The sequence below is a fragment of the Siphateles boraxobius genome, unplaced genomic scaffold, assembly GCF_051911475.1.
Source record: "Siphateles boraxobius isolate OS27281-9 unplaced genomic scaffold, OSU_SipBor_1 43, whole genome shotgun sequence".
In the NCBI taxonomy this organism is placed as follows: Eukaryota; Metazoa; Chordata; class Actinopteri; order Cypriniformes; family Leuciscidae; genus Siphateles; species Siphateles boraxobius.
This window is the reverse complement of record NW_027509064.1, coordinates 2,771,156-2,790,963: the sequence shown is the minus strand read 5'-3', so window position 1 is coordinate 2,790,963 and position 19,808 is coordinate 2,771,156. Positions and strand designations below refer to the sequence as shown.

Genomic DNA, 19,808 nt, shown 5'->3' with positions numbered 1-19,808 from the left:
TGTGCAGGACCTATAGAGAAATATTTGGCAGAAGTTTCCACGCTGCCAGAAATTCCAATAAGGGAACCAGTCTCTCGAGATTGGCCTCTGGATTTGATTGAACAATCATTTCGGTGCCCTGAAGCGGCGAACCGGCAGGGAACAACCGAACTGACCGTTCTACAACCCTCCTCAGAGGATTGCACGGGGACGCTGACACCTCGGCGCCCTGAAGCGGCGAACCGGCAGGGAACAACCGAACTGGCAGCGCTGCGACCCTCCTCAGAGAGTCGCACCCCAGCAGAACTCCCGGGAACATTGATATCGGGGGGAATGTGTACAGGTGCAGCCTCGGCCACACCTGCACCATAGCGTCCAGTCCGAGAGGAGCTGGATATGTGAGGGAAAACCATAGCGGACAATGGGTTGAATCGTATGATGTGAAAAGATCGACCTGAGCTTGACCAAAGATCTCCCATAGGAGCTCCACCACCTCGGGGTGAAGTCTCCATTCCCCGGGCCTCAGCCCCTGCCTCAACAGGATATCTGCTCTGATATACGAGATCGTCAGTGTGTTGTCCGGACCCTCCGCCGAGCGACCACTCATGATCACTCCCGACTTGTGAGGGAAGCATCCATCGATAGCATTATGCGTCGACAAGAAACCCCCAACACTGGGCCTGGGCAAGGAACCGAGGTTCTTCCACATGACCGAGGCACGTAGGCATAGCCATGTGACCTTGATCATGCGAAAACAGATTTCCCCTCGGAGAAAACCCCTTGGTCCTGAGCCACCACTGCAGGGGTCTCATGTACAGAAGGCCAAAAGTAATTACGTTGGACACAGCTGCCATGAGACCCACAGTCTGAAACTGTTTCACAGTGAGTGACTGGCCTAGATAAACCCATAAAACACCTAGAAAAGTGGTCTTCTGAGCTGGGAGGATCACACTCTTCTTGGCGTTGAGTGGCAACCCCAACATATTTATATGAGACAGAACGACATCTCGATGCCGAACTGACATATGCTCAAATTGAGCTAGGATCAACCAATCGTCGATATAATATAATACGCGAATGCCCTGGAGTCTCAAAGGAGCCAGAGCTGCATCCACGCATTTTGTAAATTTCTCAAAACCGTCCCTACCCCGGAGGGGACCACCCTTAGAAGCCTGATAGCCTCGGCATCAGGTCTTCTTCTTTGCACTCTACGCCAGTTTCAGGAACATAGATTGGTGAGGAAGAAACCTCTGGAACGCCGCTGAAAGGTTTAGTTTTCTTGAAAGCGGAGCGTCCAGAAGAACAGACATTTTTATCTTTCTTTTTCTTTATTTTTATATCAGAAAAACGTATACATATAAACATATATATATATATATATATATATATATATATATATATATATAATCTCGAATAGAGTCAATGCTGACATCCTCACATTCATCTATGTCCTTAAATACTTTACCCACCAGTACTGCCTAATAAAATTTATTTATTATTAAAGATGGCTGGTGGGTAACGTCGGGGTTAAAAATGATGACGCCGACTCGGGAGAGAGAAAGCTCGCAAGCGTCTCTATAATCCAAGGCACTGTCATACCATGATACTTAATACCCATAACATTACTCTAGTTAGACGTTTGGGTATTAAACACATAAAATAGAAACCGGTTTATTCCACGATCTCGACACCTCAGTGTGGAGATAGGGAAAAACCAGTAGTCCCCGACGAGGAGGCTGAGATACAGAGTTTTCCTGTTATTTTTTTATTTTATTTTTTTTAGAAATATTTCATCTAATAAACTCTTTTTATTTTCACTCTCATAATGTTCAGCTGTCCAGTAAATATTTAACTAGCAACAGCATTAGAAAAACCTCCTTTTAAAAGCTCCTCTTTATTCAACAGAGTTATGAGCTGCCTATTTATTGAAAAATCAAACATCTGCCTTTTTCTTAACAAAACACTAACAATACCAATTCCTCAGAACTGGAAATCGCAGCACACTGGATCTGCAGGTGAAAGCTGAGATAGGGCGGGGCCCGTCCCAACCCACGCTGTCAGATCCGTTTTCGAACCCCAAAATGCGAGTCGCCGCCGTGTCTAGGCAACAGCGGGACCCGCGCGGGGAGCGCAAACCGTACCGTCCTCCTCAAAGAACGATCGGTGAGAGCGGAGCGTCTTCATAGATAGACTCATACAATGCTAACAATCAGCCCCCTCGAGGACTGACTGAGCATGCTCCACTCCCAAACAAGCAACACAAAGCTGATGTGTGTGTCCCCACCCGTATATAACGAGGGCAGGGAACAACACACCGTCTATAATCTTGCTTGCTCGCCATAATAATGATAGATATATTGGGCTTGACAGACAACAATAAATAGACAAGGACAGATATACAGAGAGCGCTTGCTGAAGGTACAGAAGCTGTCGCGGTCTGATTTCAGGGCTGCCTTATAGTTTCCTGGTCTAGCACGTCACCTATGTCGTAGTGGGCTTCCATTGGACTGATTTTACACGTGCTTCACGACGTAATCACGCAGAGCGTTCCCATCGCGTCTCAAACGCAGCTCGAGTTCCCTTGAAAGGGAACAGACGTTTCAATATATTGGTATTAAATGCATTTTCTGAGAATTCATATATTTCAAGTTTTTACTGCAAATGTCGAAATGCGCGCTCTTTGGTCCATCAGTGCTTGAGTCACTGATCACATTAGAATAAAATATCTCATAATAAAATACAAAATTGACTGATTTATGAATGTATATGCATAGTTCTCATCAGTCAGAAATACAGATAAATGCTTTTTGTTGTATTTTTCATCCTGAAAGAAAACATAACAACAAAAGAGTGAATCATAGGCCTACATGGAGTCTGTACGTGTGACACTTAAATATAAGTTAAAAAACTTAAACATACGTTTCATATATAGCCTATGTTTAAATAATATTATGTTATTTTATTTATTTCATCTGGTGATTATATGAAAAGGGAACCGCATGAGATGAGTAGGCTAAGATAGGATCATAAGATGCCCAATATATCGGAAAACATTTCGAATGGGTCAGACATAATTTTGACCACTTATTAAGTTTTGTTTTAAGTGAATTTCGTTTTGTATAAATTATATCTTCATTTTAATCAATGTTTCATCAACAAATTGACTTGATTATTAAATAAGAAGCAAATATAGTAGACAATATAATTAGGACAGGGAGGCGCCGATGTGTGAACTGGAGCGCGTCTCATAAATGAACCGAAAACTGACAGAAAACACTAGTTTATTAATAAACAATTCAAATGTTTAATGCATAATCCTTACTATGGCCGGTTCTTTGTGGCAAGCTTTGAGATGTGGAATAGGCAAAATAAAAAAATAAACATGCTTTGTTTCCAAATGCCCCAAGCAAAGATATCCTGCCAATTTTACAAACTTTTATAAACCCAGCCAGTATATTCACAATGAACACATGCAAAATTAAATATTTAACAAATATATAACAACTGCAAAGTGTCTAATTTGTAAACAAAATTATTTACACACTAAATCCAGCATAAACTCTGACACAATTTGCATATTTTTAAACTCTCAAGACAGACGTCACATCCCGAACCTCGCAGCAATTGGCTGCCGACTGTGTTTTTTTGTCCAAAAACTGCCCAAACTTATGATGCTTTCTCCGGTCCGTTGTCAATCCCAAAATGCACTGCGTGAGCGTGAAGCTCGACTTCCATAGACCTTTCTCACAATAATGGAAAAAAACGTAATCGTTGTGGAAACAGAGTTCCTGTCAAGCGTCTAGACATCAGAAAAACCGAAAATGGATCAGAGAATCTACACATCTTCGCTAACAGATTTGCCAAATATTACATTTGCCAAGGTTACACGACTCGTGGAGGAAAACTCCGTCACCAAAGATAAAAAAAAATAAAAAAAAATAAAGGGTACAAATTTTTACAAATCGAATGTATCGTCCTGTGGAATCATTCATTCACAGACAGCATACGAAGATGTTCAACTGATAAAGATCTTCATCGCTGGCAAAAATGTGCTGCATTTGCAGACTTGCTTTCACTAGACTGTAGCCTACTGTAGGTCCACGGCCACTTCATCCGACACTCTTGATGTTCTTAAATCTTCCTGTTACGACTCCGAGTCGAGTGTGAATTGAAAGCGCTTCAGTGATTCAGTGCGTGCAGGAAACTTAACAGATCATTCAAACTGATTTGCGAAGCGATTTACACAGATCTGCCAACACGTTTGATGGAGTCTTTGAACAGAATCGACTCAAGAGAGTGATTCATTTGTGAATTGAGCATCGCTCATGCCCATAAAAAAGATACAGCGTGCTTGGAATAAACTATGCATTTAACAACATGTATTGCATTAAAAATAAAGTAACGAGAGGAACGTCGCCCAACATAATGAAGTAAAAGTACAATTTTTTCATTAGAAATGTACTCGAGTTAAAGTAAAAGTACCCACATTTAAATCTACTCTTAAAAGTACAATTTCTACAAAAAAATACTCAAGTAAATGTAACAGTACAATGAACTTCGTTACTGCACCTCTGCAAATCATTAGCGTGTCCACTTAGACATAATGAATGTATATTATAGAGGATATATACTATCTTACTAAAGCATTATAGTCTGCTTTTAATGAAGCATTATGGTATCAATTTGTTCTGTCTATGGTTGTACAAGTGAACGTCTTGTGTGTAGCGACAATAATGTTAAGTGCTCCCCTTTTTAATCGTAAAGTTTGGTCCTTCATCCCGCCGGATAGCCTGAATCCATTTCTGTCTAACTTCACTATCAACAGGAAGGAATGAAACAACAGATATGGCTGCTTTTGTGAATAACTACAACCATAGATTTCCATAGTTACAGTCCGGTACTCTACAATGACTCTTGCTCGTTGCTTGCGCCATTTGTTTACCTTTTGCCCTGACCGGGGAGGAAGAAGGTTTCCACAACGATTGCATATTTCCGGTCACAAATACGGAAGTTGTGAGAAAGGACTATAGGAATTAATTGAAAACGCTCGCTCCGTGCCAGTGGACACACACCGTTACAATGACATTCGCAAGCTTCATTGCACAGGATATGTGCTGTGAGAAACTCACGCTTGGTCTCGCCTGCCAGTATTTTCCTTACAAATGCTCTGCGAAGGCATAATTTATGTCTTGTGGAATGCAGTGTGCTTATTAAAAAATATGAAACTCACTGACAGTTGAACTTGCATCTCAAAATGCTTTTATGAAATGAATGTAAACACAGTCAGTTATATCTTAATGGATTATACAGACAGGACAAACCACATCTTATATTTCAAAAAAGAGATCTTTGCGTTAGTGTGAATGCAGCTTATCGGATCTGAACTGCTAAAGAAAAATCACTCACAGCTCTTGAATGGAAAAAATTTAGATAGCCAACTCTTAAATAGCCTATGGAAAGCACTCTTTGTTTTTTGCTTGTAATATTATTTTGTTTCCTCATTGTTATTTACTAGCTTTTGTTTTGAAGCTATACTAGTTTAAATAGCCTATTTAAAATTCTTAACATTGTTTTTATTTAATACGTTTTATTAATACGATTAATTAATAAGAAAAGTAGAGCACGAATCAGAATCAGATCATGAGGTGCCTAAAGATTCCTATACCTACTATACAATGATTTATTGCTTGTCTTTGTTGAATAATACAGAAGATAAAGAGCTTAAAAAATAATCGCATATTAAATCACAAACACAATATTGGTAAAAATATATATATTTTAGATTATATATTAGATTATTTTCCAAAATCGTTCAGCCCTAATTAGAATTTAAATTGAAACACACAATGAAGTCTTTTGATGTGCACTCATAAAATCTATGCAAGTAATCAAGTCAACCTCAAGCATGATGTTCTCCTAGACTGCAGACGAAATGTATATTTGAAGGGATTGTGCCAGCAAAAGGGAAGAACTATGGGCAATGTTTGTACTGAAACCATGAGAACATGAAAACATTTAATACTGTATGTGACAAAGAGAATCATACAGCTGCACTGAGTATGGTCACTGGGCACCTGTGAGCATTTTAAGATATTTTATAACAAGGTCAGTGATGAGTCTTACCAAACCACAGCATAACCCTGCCAGACTCAGATGGTTAGAAACTGGGAATAAAGCTTCGTCCACTCTGTTAAAACCCCAGCCACACAAAACAGAAGCTTTACACTGTACTTAACCAAATCTAAAATATGTTGTTTAAATACGTTTAAGAAACCTCGCCAAAATTCCCTTTCGCTCACTAATGGGCACCCATGGTGGTTCCTATAGCAACGGCCCTAAACCATGCAATGGCAGATGGAAGCAAAGCTGGAGGGCTAAATTTATCTCCAAGCATCCTCCCTGACTACAGATCGAGCGCCTGACAAGCCAAGGTGCCCCCCTTCCCTCCAAAAATCCACATCTCTCAAAACAGGGGGTGATGGACACGGAAAAACAACTTTTCACTGTTTCCTTTAAATAATAAAATAAAACAAATTTCCAATTCAATTTCAAAAGATAAAAGCATTAATAATAATAATAATAGGATTTCTTTCATTTTAAATTAAATAAAAATGATCAGACCAGGATTAGCAAAGCTATTGCACTATTGTGGCTCTATAAAGTGATAAATAAAGCTTTAAAATGCTCACAAACATTGTCACAATAAGTTAAAAGGATGAAGACAGATAAAAATCATATTTTAACAATATTGGAGAAATTCTGAGATATCAGAGCAACATTTGTTCCGTCTGTAGTTACTGCATGCTAATAATGAAATATCTCTTTATAACTTCACATTACATAAACATTACTTATGCAGATATAGATAAACTACACAAAGCATATATGCTCGGTAGTCAATCTGAATCTGTTGATGCACTAAACACCTGTGTCAGGCATTCCAGATAAGCAATCTTTTGGCTTTCCTATGCATTTATTCTTCCAAGTCTCTTCCATACACCTTACGCTTATCATTAGCAAACAATCAGCCCAATCCCAATGACTTCATTTAGACTGTTTACATCCATCTCCCGGGATTTAAATTTCCCCTCCCTCCAGTGAAAGAGCCCTGGGCCACCCCCGGCATCCATCCGCCCCGAGTCTCATTCATACGGCAGCAGCGTAGAGGAGGACACATACACAGTATAGTCAGTCCATTCATTCTCTCTTTCCTTGCCTTCTGTACTGGCAGCCATTTGAAACACACACACACACACACACACACAGCACACTACAGGCAGCACACAGCCTCCCAAACTCAACATCTGTTGGTACATACTGTACAACCAGATAATATGACTCTCACAATTTAGCATAACACATTAATACGAACTATACAGATAGCTGACAGCCCTTTAAGATAGGCAGCATCAAGATCCTGTAAATGTGAGCTCCGCAGAAGTGGATGTGAGTGAAATCTGGTAATCAAGCAGATTAGACTAGTAATCATCATTGTTTTGTTATTTTTTACCTGGAAGCTTCAGGTCTCCTCTTCAGCCCTGCTAATATGCGTGAGCAGTCAGGCTTTGAGTGAAGGCTGCGAGGCTGAGAGTGAGTGAGTCATAGCGAGAGAGCCAGTGAGAGAGAGAGGCTGAATGTATGAATGAGCTGCCGTAGTCTAGCATGGTAACTGTGAGGCAAAGGGGAGGTCAGATTATGCTTCATGTACGGTGGATGGGTCGATTCATGTTCTATGAGTGAGGAGGCAAATACCACTTATCAATGCCAAAAATGTGTCATATATTTTCAGGTAGGGGTGAGGGGGGCTCAGAATTGAACATGTTTACTTTCGTAACACATCACCTGGTATTAAATAGAACAATTCCTGTAAATTTATTGCTTGTTGCCAAAGAAATCAATTTGCTTTGCCACTGACGTCATGCAGGCTCTGTAATCTATTGAGTAACTGCATTCAGGACTGGCTTCATACTAGTATGTACTGTCCACTTTCCACAATCCAGTCAATTCCCAGCAGAACATGGATCAAGTCTCTATCTACATTATTTTATCATTGAACATTTTGTTTTCAAAACATTTCACTCAGAAATGCTTTGCATCACATAAGTAAAAAGAAAATTTAAATGGATTAGCAAAAATACTTTGACTAACCGCACCCTCTGACTTATTGTGTTGTGAGAATTTTAAAGGCTATCCGTATATAAAAATACAAAGATTAAAAGTCAAGTCGTTCCAATAAACAATCAGATATTTGTTATCAAGTAGTCTGCCAGTGAAGCATGCCATAATGATGATTATAGAGTCTGTTGTCCAGCAAACATAAAGATAAACAATTTATTTATTAGTATGTTAATCTTGTGTAGTAACTAAATCTAAATGTTTTGTATAATACATAATAATTATGTATTTTCATATTGATCATTTGAAATAAGTTTAAATATTTCTAAGGGATGTATGAAATTGGATTTTTGTCGATTTCTGATATGTCAATACTTTCAACTCATTTTGGCCGATAGCCGATTCTGATACCAATATACATATTTTTCCCTTTGTTTGGAAACACAACCAAGTCTCCCCTGTGCAAGAATTATGAGTGAATTATTTTCATTTCAGTTTGTTTTGAGCAAAAAAAATTATTTTTTCATTCAGGTTTCAGAGTTCCCTTTCAAGGGAACTCGAGCTGCGTTGAGACGCGGTGGGAACGCTCTGCGTGATTGCGTCGTGAAGCATGTGTATAATTAGTCCAATGGAAGAGCGAGACGTCATAGGCGGGTGACATCAGAGACCAGGAAGCTATAAAGCACACCAGAAAACAGACTGCGACAGCTTCTGTGCCTTCAGCAAGCGATCTGTGTATTCTGTCCTTGTCTCATTTATTGTTGTCTGTCAAGTTGCAATATATATATATATATTATGGAAAAAGAGAGCAAGCATTTTTGTGTTGTTCCCTGCCCACGTTATATCACGGGTGGGGACACACACATAAGCTTTTTGTTACTATTTGGGAGTGGAGCATGCCACATTCAGTTCTCAAGTGGGCTGACTGTGAGCATTGCGAGAAGCTGTCCGTGAGGACGCTCTGCTCCCGCCGGGCGTTCTTCGAGGAGGACGGTTCGGTTCGCGCTCCCCGCGCAGGGGTGCGACTCTCTGAGGAGGGTCGCAGCGCTTGCAGTTCGGTTTTCCTGCCGGTTCGCCGTCCAGGGCACCAAGGTGTCAGTGTCCCCAAACGATCCTCCGAGGGGGGTCGTAGAGCAGTCAGTTCGGTTTCCCTGCCGGTTCGCCGTTTCAGGGTGCCGAGTTGCCTGCTTTTTCCAATGATCCTCCGAGTAGGTTCGTAGGAACTAAGCTATTTAGAGGTAGGCAAGATCTGAGGATTATCGTCATCTCTAATAAAGCTTAGACAGGAAGTCATGTCGCAAAAAACGAGGCTATCAGGCTTCTGAGGGACGATTTTGAGAAATCGTTTCTCCTCGGCGCCCTCTGGGGTACGACTCTCTGAGGAGGGTCGCAACGCTGACAGTTCGGTTGTTCCCTGCCGGTTCGCTGTTCAGGGCACCGAGGTGTCAGCGTCCCCATACGATCCTCAGAGGAGGGTCGTAGAACGGTCAGTTCGGTTGTTCCCTGCTGGTTCGCCGCTTAAGGGCACCGTAGTGACTGTTCAACCAAATCCAGAGGCCAGTCTTGAGAGACTGGTTCCCCTAGTAGAATTTCTGGCAGCGTGAAAACTACTGCCACATATTTCTCAGTGGGTCCTGCATAGGGATGGGAATTGATAAGATTTTATCAATATCAATGCCACTAACAATTCTGCTTATCGATCCGATTCTTTAACGATTCTCTTATCGATTCCTGATAGCACTGTGTGGGAAAAAGTAGTCTTTTTCGGGGGGGGAAACAAGTCGTTTTAATGCTTACACTTGACTAAGCAAACTGTACTTTTTATGTAATTTCTGTAATAAATGGAACCTTATTGTAAAGTGTTACCGATTAGTTATACACCGATTAAACGTCCCGTGAGTTCAGTGTTGGAAAGATCAGTTGTTTTAACCATTCATTAAAACGAATCGGTTCAAATGAGTCATTAGTTCGCGAATTGGACGTGTCATTATCGGACGTGTGCGCGTTGTGTGATTATCCCGCCAGTTGGGACATCCCACAAGATGTGTGTCATCACAGAAAACATTTCATCACTGGATCGTTTTTTTTCGTTTATTTGAAGTGTGATTATGTCAGCTGAATGTGCGGAAGACTTTTCAGAGAAGATAAGGCAACGTATTTTAGCACAATTCACACCCAGCGGCAATTCAGGAAAAACAAATCTCCGAATGCTCCACATAAAACTTTAGTCTCCCTACCTTACCATCGTGTCGTTTATTTTGATTAATATGTGCGAGGGAGAGAGGAAGACAGCGCTTAGTTTTGAGACGGTGAAGCCTACTTTCGCCTTGCTCCGAAGAGAGAGAGTGCGTGCGCGCGACCGGGGCTCTCTCTCTCTCTCTCTCTCTGCTCGATCAGTTTAACATGCGCCCTGTCACAAGCGCAGCGGTTCATCTACATTACCAGAGAGAGACAATTTTACTCACTGATCAAATAAGACTTTGCAGGACAAAGATTATCTTTGGACGCGGTGCTATGGTGCTTGATAAAGGACAAAAGGGACAGTTGTGAGTTCACGGTCTGTACATACTATGGCTGACTCAGAGCAGGAGCATCGATAAGAGGACTCGTTAACGTCGAGGGCATACAATATCGATGGATCGTAAAATTTAGAACCGGTTCTCGAGTGGAACCGGTTTTCGATTCCCATCCCTAGTCCTGCACACTATAGGAAAGGGTTCAGAATTCGGAACCCTAGAAATCTTGTCCGCCCAGATTTCTAGTGGTCCTCCCCACTGTTGTGGACCCCGAGCAGGCTTTGGTTATGGAGCAGGAAGTACTGACACTTCTGCAAAAGGAGCTGTAGAAGGGGTTCCTCCTCTTGGCAGACAGTCAGGGTTTTTCAGCCATTACTTCATTGTTCCGAAGGAGGATGAGGGGTTGCGTCCTACTCTAGACCTGCGTCATTTAAACAGCAGGTTGCAGAATCTTAAGTTCAAAGTATGCTTACGCTAAATATGATTGTGGCACAGACTCAGTCCGAGGACTGGTTTGTCACAATAGACTTAAAGGACGCTTACTTATCTATCCAACCTCATCACAGGAGGTTCTTGAGGTTTGCTTTCAGGGGCGAAGCATACCAGTATCGGGTTCTTCCATTCGGCCTAGGTTATCACCCCGCACCTTTACAATATGCATGGATGCAGCTCTGGCTCCTCTGAGATTCCAGGGCATTCGCGTATTAAATTATATCGACGATTGGTTGATTTTAGCTCAGTCCGAGCTTTTGGCAGTTCAACATCGAGATGTCGTTCTGTCCCACATAAGGAGGTTGGGGTTGCAGCTCAACACCAAAAAGTGTACTCCTCCCAGCTCAGAGGACCACTTTTCTAGGAGTAATATGGGATTCGACAACATGCAAGCACGTCTGTCTCCTGCATGTATTTCTGCGATTCTCAGCCGTAAAGAATGTAAACTAGGTCAGTCTTCACTGCAAAACAGTCTCTGAGACTCATGGTAGTTGCGTCCAACTTAGTTACTTTTGGCCTCTGTACATGAGCCCCCTGCAATGGTGGCTCATGACTAGGGATGCTAACTGATGACCGTTTGACCGATGGTTGACCGCCTCAACGTTAACCGATCAAAGTTGTCGGTAGTCGGTTAAAAAAAAAAGTGATCTCTAAATTAGGCTATTATAGACAGTGGACTAAACGCTACTACAGTTAGCCATCTTATTCGAAGATATTTTTGTGTGAAGTGAACAAATCCCTCACACTCAATTTTTCATAACTCGCCTGTTTGTACTTAATAAACCAATAAAAACATTTGGCGCGAGGTCACAGCGTTTGGGTTCGCGCGCTCACAAGGTTTGCGAAAAGTAAAGGCTACAGGCTAAAACACTGGAGGTTAGAGCCAGGGCAGACGACAGGATGAAGCGTGCAAAGAAACGTAACGTTAGTGTGTGGGACCATTTCACCAAAAAGAATGACACAGTAAGTTGCAACTTGTGTGATACAGTGCTTAAATACAGTAGTAATACTGTAGAAATGCATTGCATCTACATTTCAGTGGTAACAGATAAGGTGATGATGATCATCATCTTTCTTTATTATTGTTAGCACTAACGTTACCTCAAACTAATCGGAGTCTCTTCGGAGCTGTCATTTTCTTAAATGAGACGCTGCAATGTTTCAAATGAGCTTCTAACGCTAGACCAACGCCTTTATTTTCTATGTGATCACCTTGTACCCAAACCATTTTGAAACTAAGGAGCCATTTGTCCTCCGATTACATACAAGCTCCTCTGCCCCGCGTTTGCGGTACTCATGTTTCGCGCTGTAGGGGATTTTAAAAAAGTGACGTGAGTGGAAGCGCGGCGCCGGGGCAGTGTGTGTGTGTGTGAGAGAGATGCGACAGAGTTGCGAAATTGCAGGCGCGGCTCGAAATGGCTGTTATTTCAAATAGCGTGGCATATTTTAAACTAATCGGTTAACCGGTTTCAACCAGCTAATGAAGCTCGGTGGTCGGTCAAGAAATTTTTTAGTTTTCGCCATCCCTACTCATGACCAAGGGGTTTTCTCCGAGGGGAAATCTGTTTTCGCATGATCAAGGTCACGCGGCTATGCCTTCGTGCCTCGGTCATGTGGAAGAACCTTGGTTCCTCGCCCAGGCTCAGTGTTGGGGGGCTTCTTGTCGACGCATAATGCTTTCGACGGATGCTTCCCTCACAAGTCGGGGGCAATCATGAGTGGTCACTCGGTGAAGGGTCCGGACAACACACTGATGGTCTCGTATATCAGAGAAGATATCCTGTTGTGGCCCTGGGAATTGAGACTCCACCCCGAGGTGGTGGAGCTTCTTAGGGAGAACTTCGGTCAACTCAAGTCGACCTTTCGCATCGTTTGTACAATGCATTGCCCTTTGTGGTTCTCCCTCACGCATCCAGCTCCGCTTGGACTGGACGTGATGTATTAGGTGTGGTAGCGTACACCTGTACGCATTCCCGATATCTTTGCTCCTGGGAGCTCTGGAGTTATGGATACTGTGGGCTCGGCCTCTGAGGGGGCCCAGCTCATAGATTCAGGTCTCTCGACCGAGGTCGTGGAGACCATACTCCAGTCCAGAGCTCCCTCCACGAGAAGACTAAATATGCATTGACATGGAAACTGTTCTCTGCCTGGTGCAGAGAACGCCATCTGAATCTTTTTCCTGCCCTGTTGGTACAGTACTTGATTACTGTAATGAATGTTTCTTTGCTGGGTTATCTCTGAGGAGAGATCCTTAATTTCGTCTTCTCCGTGGTACATGAGGCTGAGGCCTGCACGTACTTGGATTTGCACCTGGTTTGGTGGTAGTATTTCTTCACCCCAGGTCGGGTTGTATTTCTTAGTTCCCTACTAAATGTGCGGGTCATTTGTGCTCCAGGCCTTCTGTCCTCCACCTTTAATACCCCAGATCAGGAAAAACATAATCTGTTATGCCCTGTCTGGGCTTTGGATGTGTATGTCCACAGAGCTGCTCAGTGGCGTATATCAGAACAATTATTTGTCTGCTTCGGGTAACTTAAGATAGGTTGCCCTGCATCTAAACAGATAATGAGCAAGTGGGTAGTTGAGGCTATCTCACTTGCTTATGAAGCGGCCGGACAGCCTTCACCTATGGCTGATCAGGCCCATTCTACAAGGAGTAAGGCTGCCTCTAGGCTTTAATTTCGGGGGTTTCCCTTCAGGACATTTGTAATGCGGCAGGCTGGTCCTCACCACATACATTTGTCAAATTTTATGACCTAGACCTCTCCAATCCCGGGGCTAGGCTGCTTGCTTCTTAGTGTGCGCAAGGACTTCACACAGAACGGGCATTTCTCATTATGGCGTAGTGGGTATAAGGTTTCCAACGCGTCTCAACGCAGCTCGAGTTCCCTTGAAAGGGAACGTCTCAGGTTACGTATGTAACCCTGGTTCCCTGAGAGGGAACGAGACGCTGCGTTCTCTTGACATACTTCCTGCATGCCCTGATCAACTTGCTTCAGGCTTTTTCAGAAGCTGTCGCGGTCCGTTTTCTGGTGTGCTTTATTGCTCCCTGGTCTATGACGTCACCCGCCTATGACATCTCGCTCTTCCATTGGACTGATTATACACGTGCTTCACGACACAATCACGCAGAAAGTTCCCACCGCGTCTCAAAGCAGCGTCTCGTTCCCTCTCAGGGACCCAGGGTTACATACGTAACCTGAGACGTTTCCTTACCAAAAGGTTTGAGTTTCCCTACCTTACTCCTTACCAAAAGGTTACTTGTTAAAGCTAAATGCTAATAAAGAGTACACTGAACGTTTTGAAAATAACAAAAATAAAGTCAATAACGAATGTTTTTTTTTTAAGACAGATGCAGTAGTAACCTAAACATTTTATTTGTGGATTTAACATTTGTAGATGGTCTGCATTAAGCAATTTTAATGCCATATAAACCATATTGTTACTTTTTTATGCTAGTGAGGTGTCATGTGTGGTTTTACCTGTGGTTATCATGATCTAAATTAATAATACTATGGAAAACAGCTTTTTTATTGAAAAACAAATAATAAAAAATTCTTAAAATTTAACAATATATTACATTTTAAAGTATACTTAAATATAAGTAGCCTAACTACAAAACACAACACATTTACATAACAAATTTACAATAAAATCTAAGCCACCTACAATAATTTAACACTAAATAACAGCTACAGTACTAATAACAGCAAATTAGTCTGTATTCTTGGTATGGTACAAACCAGCTTTAAATTTCAGCAATTCTTTTGCAGAAATATGACCACACTGACACCTCTCCTGACTTATTGCATGTCCTGAACAAGGTGAGCGTTATTTTAGAACGCATCACCTTAAATACTGTGACATGAAACCCCTCATGGAAGAAGAACGCCGTCATGTTTTACAACTGTGACAATGAACGCTCATCAGGATCAACTAAATGCTGGATTTTCAAAAGTATGTGAAGTTTGCGGCTCTATTGCTGCAGTAAACTTGCACAATGTTCTTGAATGAATAATGTATTAGGTGCACGCTGGTCTGTTATTTTAGGGACATCGACTTTACATCTTCATACTCAACAAAACAAACTGGTATAGGTTGCGTTACATGTCCTTGGCTGATTTTTTTTCTTAAATACAAGTGAAATTGTTTTGTCATTTAAGAAACATTTATATATATATATATATTCTACCAAATTGGTTCACAGTTGGAAGCATCTCATTTTTTTTTATATTTTCCATGTCTAGCAATTGTGCAGTTAATTCTCATACTTTATTTTCAGTTTTGGTATATGTATCCTCTCCCCAAATTTGTCACTAATAAAACTCAATAAAAATTATTTAAAGAAAAGGCTTATATTTACCTTTTAATAGTTTGTTTACATCTACCTTGTAAATATATTTTTTTTATTAAAAAGCTTACAATTACAAGAACAATTCAAGTGGAATCTTTCTTTGTAAAAACTAAAGTATACATTTTATCATACATATTTCAAAGTTAAGGATACATTACTTTGGATATAGCCTACATTGGAACAAACACATAATAACATATTATTTGATTACTTTATTTTTGACAAAACATACTATAGGCTATTTAACATATGAGCAAAAATTGGCAAACAAAAGCTTATTTGAGGTGGCAAATATTTTACAGTAAAAATGTATAATCTATCCAAAACTAGTCAACGAAATGTTGTCTTTCATATGTCTGTAACATAGGTCTTTCGTTTATATAAGAAATATAAATGTTAATTTGCAGTTTAATACGTTGCTTATAAAAATACATTTTATTTCAGCCGATTTTTACTCATTTCAGCAAGATGAGTAAAAATCGACTGAAATAAAATGTATTCTCAGCAATATAGTTTGCTAAAAGCGGGTCATTCATTCACACACAGAAACGCGATTCAAATTTAAACTGTCTTTTTGCGAGTTGTGGTAAACAGCGCATCTCTGCCGTTCATTCATTCCCACACAGAAACGCGATTCGCTTGAGAATGAAAAAAACTTACTACAGTATTCCTCAGCTCAGCTGAATCTGTTGCTCCTCGAAATACCAGCACTTCTGAGGTAAAGTTCAAAAGAATAGTATTTATCTGAAATAGAATCTTTTGTAACACTACCGTTCAAAACTTTGGGGTCAGTAAGTATTTTTATTTTATTTTTTGGGGGAAATAAATAAAATAAATCAATACTTTTATTCATCAAGGAGGAATTAAACTGATCAAAAAGTGACAGTAAAGACATTTATATTGTTTCAAAAGATTATATTTCAAATAAATGCAGTTGTTTTTAACTTTCTGTTCATCAAAGAATCGTAAAAAAATGGTACACAACTGTTTTCAACATTGATCATAATTATAAATGTTTCTTGAGCATCAAATCCTCATCATTTCTGAAAGATCATGTGACTGAAGACTGGAGTAATGATGCTGAAAATTCAGCTTTGATCACAGGAATAAATAATATTTTAAAATATATTAAAATCGAAAACAGTTATTTTAAATTGTAATAATATTTCACTATATTACTGTTTTTTGTTGTATTTTTAATGAAATAAATACAGCATTGGTGAGCATAAGTGACTTCTTTTAAAATCATTAAAAATCGTACCGACCCCAAACTTTTGAACGGCAGTGTATATATATATATATATATATATATATATATATATATATATATATATATATATATATATAATCCAAATATAAATGAAAGTCAAAAGCACATTTTTAGTGCATAGTCATTCCTGGAGACAAATCCTGTTCAAATAGGCTATCTGGGCCATTCTACAGAATTTGTTCAAAGTTAGAGTTGGAAACATCTTGAAAAGAAAATTGTCTTTTCCCATAAATTTCTTATAAAGTATTCTTTTTAAAAGTAGGCCAATACATTTTATCATACATATTTTAAAGTTAAGGATTAATTAGTTTGATATAGCTTACATTGGAACAAACACTATAATAACATCTTAGTTGATGACTTTATTTTTGACAGAACATAGACTACTATGTATTTAACATGAGCAGAAACTGGAAAACAAAAGCTTATTTGATATTTTAGAATAAAAACTTTATAATCTATCCAAAACTATGAAATGATGTCTTTCATATTTCATCTGTAACATAGTAGGCTAAACATAAGCAACAGCGCCCATCTGTGCCGTTAATTCATTCACACACAGAAACGTGATTCAAATTTAAACAGTCTTTTGGCATTTACAGACACTATTCCATATCGCGCTTACAACAAAGCGCAAGAATAAAAAACGTCTCGGTTAAGTATGTAACCCTCGTTCCCTGAGTAGGGAACGGAGACGTTACGTCGGATGACGACGAATGGGGTTTCGCTTAGAAAGCCTATCAACTTCGAGTATTACAAAACGAGCCAATGGCAAAGAAATGCCATGGGTCTGCGGAATTTGCATGACGTAACTCCGCCCCACCTCGTGGGTATAAAAGGAGGACGCCAGCAACAGGCAGATATGTTTCTTCGCTGAGGAGCCAAGAATGAGCTCAGGCGATCCCCGCGGTACAGCGGAAAGTGGCAGGCAGACGTAACGTCTCCGTTCCCTACTCAGGGAACGAGGGTTACATACGTAACCGAGACGTTCCCTTTCGTTGTCACTCCGAGTTATGTCGGATGACGACGAATGGGGTTACCAGTCTAATCACGCCACCTTCTCAGCTGTCTTCCAGTGCCCTGCGTAAATCTGAGATCCCTGTCGTGAGACTGGCACGGACGAAGGACTCCTATTTAGCACAGGAATACCAAGGTACACTGGGGAGCATATCCCAAAGTTTAGGGGAAATATGCAATTACTGCCAACCCAGAGGGGGGGGGGACTTAGAGAATACACATATGACCCGAAGGAGACATATGGAGAACACTGGGGTGTCCAGCCGCAGGTGGAATATTTCAACCCCAGGGGTGGCAAGGTGGCTTGCCAAGGGAAAGACACACGCTCAGAGAGGCTTACAGTGGAAATACACATGTGGGGGTCGCTCAGAGGAGGGACCATGCACACGGGAGGCACCTAGCCGACGCACAGGCAATAGACACTGGCGCCAACGTCAGGAGTGCTGGAGGAACTCAGGGCTTTTCGGGGAAGCTCACCTGAGGAGAATGTCGCACGTATCCAGTCCGTGGAGTGGAATGGCGAGCAAGCGAAGACACCTGAGCGGGTCCAGTACTAGCTGGTTGAAGCGAGTACATGAGAGGACACTGGCTCCACTCGGAGATTGTAGAATCTGGCGAATGTGTTAGGTGTCGCCCAGCCTGCAGCTCTGCAGATGTCTGTTAGCGAGGCGCCATGCGCTAGAGCCCAAGAGGATGCCACACTCCGGGTGGAGTGGGCGGTCACACCAAGGGGGCACGGTCGACCTTGCTGCTGGTATGCCAAGGCAATGGCGTCCACTATCCAGTGAGACAGCCTTTGCTTGGAGAGAGCCTTTCCCTTCAGCTTCCCACCATAACAGACAAAGAGCTGGTCTGAGGTCCTGAAACACTGCGTCCTGTCTACATAGGCGCGGAGGGCGCGTACTGGACAGAGCAGTGCCAAGGCTGGGTCTGCCTCCTCCGGGGGCAGCGCTTGCAGGTTCACCACCTGGTCCCGGAAGGGAGTGGTAGGAACCTTGGGCACATATCCAGGCCGGGGTCTCAGGATCACGTGAGAGTAAGCCGGCCCAAATTCCAGGCACGCTTCGTCAACGGAGAATGCATGCAAGTCCCCCACCCTCTTGATGGAGGCCAATGCAACCAGGAGCGCTGTCTTCATAGACAGGAACTTAAGCTCCACTGATTGCAAAGGCTCAAAGGGAGCACTCCGCAGGGCAGTTAGAACCACTGAGAGGTCCCAAGAGGGAACGAGAGGAGGACGAGGAGGATTCAGTCTCCTCGCTCCTCTCAGGAACCTGATGATCAGGTCGTGCCTTCCAACGGACTTACCTTCGACTGGGTCATGGTGTGCGGCAATAGCGGCAACATAGACTTTCAGGGTGGAGGGAGACAGCCTTCGCTCCAGCCTATCTTGAAGGAAGGAAAGCACGACACTAATCGAACATCTCCGGGGGTCTTCTTGAAGAGAAGAGCACCAGTTGACGAAGAGGTTCCACTTCAACGCGTAGACGTGTCTCGTGGACGACGCTCTAGCGGAAGTGATGGTAGCCGCCACCGTAGGTGGAAGGGTACTCAAACCTGCTTCGTCCCGTCCAGGAGCCACACGTGGAGGTTCCAAAGATCGGGACGAGGGTGCCATAGGGTGCCCCGTCCCTGAGAAAGGAGGTCCTTCCTCAGGGGAATCGGCCAGGGAGGTGCTGTCGCGAGGAGTACTAGTTCGGAGAACCAGGTCCGGGCGGGCCAGTATGGCGCGACCAGAATGACCTGCTCCTCGTCCTCCCTGACCTTGCGCAGGGTCTGCGCAAGAAGGCTCACTGGGGGAAACGCATATTTGCGGCCCCGCGGCCAGCTGTGCGCCAGTGCATCTGTGCCGAGCGTGCCCTCGGTCAGGGAATAGTACAGGGCGCAATGGGTCGAGTCGTGAGAGGCAAACAGATCTATCTGTGCGTCCCCGAACTGGTCCCAAATCAGCTGAACCGACTGGGGATGGAGTCGCCAATCTCCCGGGAGGGGCTGAAGCCGTGAGAGCTCGTCGGCTGCACAGTTCAGGGCTCCGGGGATGTAAATGGCATGAAGCGACCTCAGA

General features: G+C 42.3%; 1 protein-coding gene across 4 annotated transcripts in view; it reads right to left on the bottom strand.

Annotated features, from left to right (window-relative positions):
- The window catches only part of hivep3a (HIVEP zinc finger 3a), a 102,853-nt gene that overhangs the window by 50,206 nt on the left and 32,839 nt on the right, over positions 1–19,808 (bottom strand). Inside the window, exon 1 of one of the 4 annotated variants that reach the window (XM_077200098.1) lies at positions 7,490–7,550. The exons of 2 other annotated variants lie outside the window; for them this stretch is intronic. The gene's annotated coding sequence lies outside the window, so the exon portion shown is untranslated. Of the gene's footprint in view, positions 1–7,489; positions 7,551–19,808 lie in introns of those variants that run through there. One more of the 4 variants, XM_077200101.1, reaches the window with a different exon arrangement.